This window comes from Cibotium barometz, chromosome 39 (assembly GCF_041138505.1).
Source record: "Cibotium barometz isolate CiBa-2024 chromosome 39, ASM4113850v1, whole genome shotgun sequence".
NCBI classification, from domain to species: domain Eukaryota; kingdom Viridiplantae; phylum Streptophyta; class Polypodiopsida; order Cyatheales; family Cibotiaceae; genus Cibotium; species Cibotium barometz.
Window position 1 is genome coordinate 12,910,548 of NC_141084.1, and position 8,568 is coordinate 12,919,115.

Sequence of the window (8,568 nt, forward strand, 5' to 3'; positions counted from 1 at the left end):
GAAATCATTCTGCATAGATGTTGCTAAGCAAATCATTGTATTCCACATCAGCAAGCTTTGATGTTGACAGTTAAGTGTAAGAGATTTGGATTCCTGTCCTGATTTAGTGCTCCTTTTCGACCAGAAGGGTCGCGGGTACCGATCGTCCAGTTTGCCACTGTCAGGTATATGCGTTCTACATGAGGGGGTTTGGTCACGCAGCCAGTGAAGTTGCAACAGGCATGCACCAAAGAGCCCAAAGAGGCCAACACGTGCGAGTTGAAAATGGATAGGCTGACACGCGTGGGTTGTCTCATTTTAGGCAGTGCCACTTTTCAACGGGTTGCAATGTTTTTTTTAGTGGAACTAATTTTGTTCTGGCAAAAAAAACACCATCTTTCCAGTTTTCCGTTTTCCGTTTTCGCAGTTGTTGATGTGCTGTCTGACGTTCTCTGCGTTTCGTCTGAAGCAGCTTCCATACCGTGCTGATCACCATTAGACAGAAGGACCCGGCTCATCCCTTCCGCTTGCTTTCTTGCTCTGTGGTGCTCGGTGGAACCAGACCCTCACCCGACGATCACTTCTCTGTTTCGTGGCCTGTGGGGACTGCAGCACTTCTCCACATCTTTGCCGGCTGAGCCAAGCGCCAGAACCTCGAAAAGAAAAGCTCAAGGAAGAAGCTGATGCAGCTGGCTGTGGGGAATACCCTTCCTCTCTTCCCGCTTTCTCTAGAGGATCTTTTTTCTGCCGTCTTCCCCCTGCGGAGGCAGCAATTTGTCGCGAGAACTGCTCATCTCTTTGTTAGACAGATGTCTGCCTGTATTGAAGAATCAAGTTATTCCTGGCGACATGTCCACCTGAGAAATCAATCTTCAGCGTCTTCTTCGTTCCCTTGATCTTTTAAGGTCGGGTGTGCTGTTACATACCTGATGCTAACCATAGGGTTAGTTGGTCCAATATGGGGTTATCCCATAAGTTGCTTTTATGGGGGATTGCTATATAAGGGGGATGAGTGGATCTATTGTGGATATGTTATTGTCTTGAGAACAAGATGTGTGGATCTATTGTGTATATGTTATTGTCTTCAGAACAAGATGTGTCTTTACCTAGACCTGAGGATTGATCCATTCATGGATCTGTCCATGCAGATAGCTTGCCAAGGGCCTTGGCTAGGCAAGCCTTGGTGGTATGGGACTCCAGGGTTGACACACATGGATCCGTGATGATGGACAAGAACCTTAACCCTATTCTTGGGGGGTGATCCTATTGGCGGGATCTATGGTTGGGTGGTGAGCTTGAGCCTCCTGGTTACAGTTGGTATCAAAGCACACCCTAAACTGGCGGCTGGCACAAAGGTGAAGCAATGAGCAAGATTTCTGTAAGGTTCTTCATCGCTTTTATTCGGGTTTTGTGTGAAAAGCAGCTATGGGTGAACTAGGCTTGCTTTTCGCGTTTGGATGTGAGGGTATCAACACATGTGCCTGTGTGAATGATGTTGGCTGCACAACTCTCTCATCATTAGATGTACAGATTTTGTACGGATGTATGACAATGGTCGTACAGGTTTCGAGACCCTAGGTCGAGTTTGTCCAGCCAGAAGATGAGTTTGACGTCATTGCCAACTTCACATAATTAGAGATGAAGAACATGACAAATGACCCTATGTGGAAAAATTTAGAACTAGATGCAGATGCTTGTGCCACACACATGGATTTTCACACTTTGTGTGTGTTTTTTGTGTGAGGCTTGGGTCTAGATTAAAAAATGGAAGTTAGGCAGAATCATCGCAAGACCTTGGAGAAAGCTATCCAATTTGCATATTTATTCGATGACATGATGATCAGTTCCAATCTGAGCAATTTGAAGAGCACCACTACCAGAACCCAAAGACCGATCCGTCGAAGCCTCTGCCAAAGGAATTGAAGAACATTTGTGAGGGCATGTGCTTCAATTGTAATCAGAAGGGTATCTTGGAAAGTTTTGTTCTCAGAAAGGTCTGATGAGACGGAGGGTAAAGTCACATGCGTGATAGAAACTACTAGTTAATTTGTTTCCTAATCTTAGTTTTATCTTTCTTAGGGTTTTTTGATTGTCACCTAGATCATCTTTGGCCCATGATCTTATCTTTGTTGGAGATGGATCATGGAGAAGATTTACATGTTCTCATTGATATATTGCATATTTTTTCTTTTTCCCAAGGTGTGTATTATTGGCATTCTTGAATGTGATTTCCTCTTTTTTGTTGGATTGATAATAACTTGTTACATGAAAGCAGAGCTTAATCTCCTTGGGATGCAATATGTTGCTTTATGGTAAGGTTACTATAGGATTGAGGTTGGGATTTACTATTCCTTTGTGGGAATTACTAAGACACTATTCTTGTGTTTTTTGGGACATCAAACGTGGATTGTTGGTACGTGTGATTGATGCGAAGCTCACCTAAAAGGTTGGACCAAGTTATCTAAGAACAAAGTGGGTGTTGGATCAAGATCGGGTCATGAGGGGGGATTGGACATTTTGCCTCTAACACCAAATCTAAAGGATGTTCTATATGGAGCATATCTTGGTGGTATGGAACAATAGGATCTAGGATTCTCGATATATCTATTTTTTGACTTTAGGTCCTAGGATAATCTTATAAAATATCTTGAAACATTTTTTGGTGTGATGAAACACAATTTGGGCATTTTCTTGTTTTGAATAGCTTTAAACTGCAAGAAGGCAAGGATAACCTTGATTTCTTTGTGTAGAGGTTTCATTACGCAAGGAGAAAGTAAGAAAAAAGCAAGGGCAAAAGCTTTAAATTGACATCATTTATGGGGACTTAATGCTTTTATGGGAAATTACTATATAAGTGGGATAAGTGGATATGTTGTGTATATGTTATCGCCTTGAGGACAAGATGGGTGTGTACCTAGACCCGAGGATTGATCTACTCATGAATCTTTCCATCCAAGATGCATATAGCTTGTCGAGGACCTTGGCTAGGCAAACCTTGGTGGTATGAGACACCAGGGTTGATAGGCGTGGATATGTGATGGATGGGAGCCTTAGCCCTATGCTCAGGGCCACATGGCTAGCAACATTATGGGTAAACTCAACCATTGGGATATACCTCTCTTGTTTGATGGTCTCTTGGAGACTTATGTATGAAGTATATCCTCCAAAACTTGAGATTCACCCTCTCCGTTTGCCCATTGGACTGAGGATGATTAGAGAAACTCAAACTTAGCTTGGTCTCAGACTAGCGTCAAAAGTGTCCAGTAAACTTAGAGTGCCTATCACTTACTATGTCAAGAGGTAAAGTTTAAACCATATAACCTGAAAAGCTCCTCAACAAACTGTTGTGCCAATTTAGGAGTTGTTATTGTTTTCCTTATGGGTAAAAGTCTTGCCATCTTTGTCAATATGTCTACCACCACCCAAATGGCATCATGCGCTTTGTGAGGACGTGGTAAACTAGTGATAACATCTCCCATTTACTATAAGGGATCTTCAGAGGATATAAAAATCCCCTAGCCCCAAGGAACTCAGTCTTATTCACTTGACATTGATGACAACAATTTATCACATAGTCTTGGACTTCCGCCCTCATCTTGGGACATTAAAACATTCATTTTACCAAATCATAGGTTCCTCGTATCCCATATGACTTGCTTTAGAAGCATCGCGTGACAGTTATAAAGGATCCTCTTAATCTCAGTGCTATACGGCATGCAAACCTTATCATTTCGGAACAACAATCCGTTCTGAATAAGAGACTGACCTCTAGTCACCTTGACAGGTGGAATGATCCGTGAGCTCTGGTTTGTAATTATGGAGCTATCTGCTTGGATGTGTAGCCAAAGTCGACCAAAATATCCGTGAGCTCTGGTTTGTAATTATGGAGCTATTTGCTTGGATGTGTAGCCAAAGTCGACCAAAATATCCATTGGTCTCAGGTAGCCCTCTCAAGGAACCATAAAGGTCTACTTGGATCTTGGTGAAAACCCAAAAGATTCACTTTCCCAATCTGACTTAATGTATCTACAACCCTATTCAAGCTACCCTTTTGATATCGAATATCCATGTCAAAATACCGCATCAACTCTGCCCACCACGCCTTCTTCTCCCTTAACTTAGGTCTATCATAAAAATACTTGATTAACTCATGGTCGGTTAAAAACAACAAATTTGGATCCATTCAAGTAGTGTCTCCAAATTTTCAATGCGTGAATAATCACCATTGTTAATCCCATTTTGGGTTAACAAAGACGCTCCTCCATTTGAGGACATTAATAAGTGTTATGTAACGACACTATAAAGGTTGTACATTATGAGATATTGGCCAGGCAAGACTTTAGTTAGTAAGTTTTGGGCGCCCAAGTCTAAATAAGGGCTAGTTGTATATAAAGCAATTTCTCATGATGGAAAGACACAATTTCCCTTTTTGCTATAAGAGCTCTTGTCTTGCCTTGTATGTGTGTGTGTGTGTGTGTGTGAGAGAGAGAGAGAGAGAGAGAGAGAGAGAGAGAGTGTGTACTCTAGTGCATGCGTCTCTTCTATGCTTTGGGCAGGGAAATCAAACTCCAAATCACTAAAAAAATCATTCTGTTGACTCGACTGACAAATGCGTGAGTGCATGAAGCATTTCATGACGTGAAACGCATCTGCATTTCACGGCGTGAGATCCTACCCACCTTAGTGCCGGAAATCTCGGGATTGTCTTACTAAAGTTAGTGTATCTTATTCTGATACGATTCACACAAGGAAAGTGAAAAAATCTTATCTCGTGAAATGGGTACATTTCACGAAGTGAAACGCATTTGCATTTCACGACGTGAAAGAGGTTGAGTTCAAGGATTGAAGGATTGTCAGATCAGAGGCAAGAGAGAGAGTCATAAGTGCACTATAGTAATCTCCCCGACTTAGGTTAATGCAAATCTAGCATGAAATTGCAAGGCATGAAACACAAGCTATTCACAACGTGAAATACATCTCACAACACGAGAACCAATTCATGGCGTGAAACCCATTACATGACTCGAAATGTCGGTCTGACAGACAACCGAGCATAAAAGTTGGAGTAGTGAGTTGGCCTGCTGAACTGTTTTCTCGTGCACTTGAGATCATGAAAACTTATAGGAGACAACACTACCCTTGATGACAATGCATCTAATTACCCACAGGATCTTCCTACCAGAAAAGTGTTGGTTCAGGTCACTCAGCGAGCACTCAATTGAGTGTTGCAGCTTGGAGAAATCTGACCACTGTAGAAACCAATAGCGAAGAATCCATGGAGGAAGGACTAAGGTTCTCCAAACTTGGAGAGGAAGGGAAACCGCTTCTCTTGCGAAATCCAGTGGAATATTTGATATAGCCAAGGGATTCTTTGATCTCCAAGCCGGCACAGAAGATGAAGTCCAATTTACGGACAAGGGCCTGTCAATGAGCACGGGACACGGTCCAAAACCAGACTTAACAACACCTACGACCCTAACGTATGGCCCTAGCAACACTAACACCTTGAGACTTAGTAGAATTACTTCTAGGGTTATGCGAGACAAGGAGAACGCTGTCAAGACAAGTTAAATCTTCTTCCCCACATCTGAAGGAAGTGTAGGTTGACATTAAGATGGTTGAAGCAGAGCATCAATTCGACTTCTGAGCTTAAAAAGGCAAGAGCTCGATACACGTAGAATGGCGGCGTGGCAAGGAAGCATAAACATCTAGGGATTCCACGCATAACATGGGGATGGGAATGACAGAAGGAGGGATACTAGCCCTAGAACCCATAAATGAGGAACCTAAGGCTGAGGAAGACCTTGAAATACAAGAAGTAGACGATTAAACAAGGGCATCTACAGGAGAAGAGGATCGATTCTACACATGGGAGGAGATAATGAAGAGGATCAATTCTACACATGGGAGGAGATAAATGAAATGATCAATAATCCCACATTCTTGCAGAGCATGGAACTCTTAATTCAAGAAAGGCAGGCTGAGGCTGCTAATGATGAGCTAGATGATGAGGAATTGCTTGGACCCCAACCGTAGACTCGGATTGGATAGAAGGACCTATGCAGGCACAGGATGAGGTCTAGATAGGGGGGGGGATAGCTCCTCGGAGGGCAATAGTGGATCCCCACTCAGATCTAAATACGGCACGAGGGCAGATTTGTTGAATATGGTTGCGGGGAAATGGGCGGAGGCATGGTTAGGGAACTGGGCACTGCCCTTGAGTCCAAACTGTCTCCGATGAAGCCACACATCATTTCAAAACTCATGTAAAAGTTCTCAGGAGATGGGGACCCAATCCAACACCTAGAGATCTTTGAGTCATGCGAAACCTGTTGGCCAGTGAACGATGTGACCATGATACACGCCTTTCCCCTAACTCTAGAAGGGAAGGCCCACTAGTGGTATCGAACCTTAAAGCCTTAGGACAAAGTCAATTTCACTCGGCTTAAGAATGTGTTCATACCAAGATTCACTCGAAGTGGTGATAATGGAGTCCCGTGGCTCAGCTCCATAACATCAAGCAGAAAGAAAATGAATCCATGAGGGATTATGTTTCTCGACTCAAGCACCTTAACTCAAGATGCAAATTGAGGGAAAGGCTAATTGATTATGTGTAGGCTAACATTAATATGGCTAAAGCAGAGCGCCAATTCGACTTTTGAGCTTAAAAAGGCAAGAGCTCGATACGCATAGAATGGTGGTGGAATGGAGAGAAATTGATAATTTACTTCTGTTATGTGGCAAGGAAGCAAAAACATCTAGGGATGCCAAGGATAACATGGGGGGGGGGGGGGGGGGGGGGGGAAGGGGGGGGGAGAGGGGGGAATGACAGAAGTAGGGATACTAGCCCTAGAACCCATAAATGAGAACCCAAGGTTGAGGAAGACCTCGAAATACAAGAAGAAATAGACGATCAACCTAGGGCATCTGCAAGAGAAGAGGATCGACTCTACACACGGGAGGAGATAAATGAAACGATTAATAATCCCACATTCTTGCAGAGCATGGAACTCTTAATTCAACAAAGGTGGGATGAGGCCGCTAATTGATGATCCAGGTGATGAGGAATGGCCTGGATCCAGCCATAGACCCGAATTGGATAGAAGGACCTATGCAGGTAGAGGACGAGGTATAGATAGGGGGGATAGCTCCTCGGAGGCCAATAGTGGATCCCCACTCACATCTAAATACGACCACAAGGGAAGATTTGTTGAATATGGCCACAAAAATGGGCAGAGGCATGGTTAGGGAACTGGGCACTGCCCTTGAGTCCAAACCGTCTTCGATGAAGTAGCACATCATTTCGAAACTCATTCAAAAGTTCAAGAGATGGGGACCCAATCTAACACCTAGAGATCTTTGAGTCAACATGTGAAACCTGTGGGCCAGTGAATGATGTGACCATGATACACGCCTTTTTCCTAACTCTAGAAGGGAAGCCCCACCAGTGGTATCGAACCTTAAAGCCTTAGGACAAAGTCAATTCACTCGGCTCATACCAAGCTTCACTCGAAGTGGTGATAGATGGAGTCCCGTGGCTCGGCTCCATAACATCAAGCAGAATGAAAATGAATCCATGAGGGATTATGTTTCTCGACTCAAGCACCTTAACTCAAGATGCAAATTGAGGGAAAGGCTAACTGATCAGTTATTGCCCTGTTTTCAAAGAGGAGTACGAGATCATAAGATGCATGATTATTTGGTGTTAGCCAGACTGACTACTTTGGATACATGCTGTGTAAGTTGACTATCGAGTATGAAGATAACATGCTTGAGTTGCCGCAACCAGAATATGCCAAGGTAGCTTCGGTAGTAGCAACATCACAAGTCATCAAGATGTAGGATCTCAAAACAAGCAAGTTGGCAACATGATAGTTGAAGAACTCAGTGTACTGCCATCTTGGAGGGACGGGAGGGAAGCATCAGCGAATGCCCATCTCTACCCCCGGAGAGAGTTAATTTGATACTCAATCTGTAGACAAAATCATACGAGCACTGAATGTCCTCACCTAAGACCAAGACAGTTACTCTATTGTGCTCATTGTCAAATACTAGGGAACCACAATACTGCCATGTGCAGATACCCGAGGATCCAACCCTTAGCACAATTGCCAACACCTAGAGCGCCACTAGCTTTACCAGCACCACCAATGCAACCCAACATGACTGGAGAGAAACCAAATGTGTCCTATTTACCGAGAGGAATGTTCAAGATGAACGAGATGACACCATTACTGCCATTTGTTCTACCACCACAGCCACCATAGGACAAGATCAACTAGGTGTTGTTTGAAGAACCCTTGGAACCCTTGGAAGCTGGGGAAGCGATGCGCGAAGTAGAAGTGAATAATGACTACTAAGAGGAACCACCTGAGATAACACCAGAGTATTATGTCCTACCAATAGCATGCCAGTACCAGTGTTTCAAATCATGGTATAGTGGAAGGGAAAAGACATAAACTTGACTATGAGAAGGGGACCCATATAGTGTTTTCATTGTAATGGACCTCATCGAGTAGCGAAGTGTCCTTTGAAAAATGTAGCTAATATTGGTCAATCTCAGCCGATAGCAGCACAGACCCACACCAT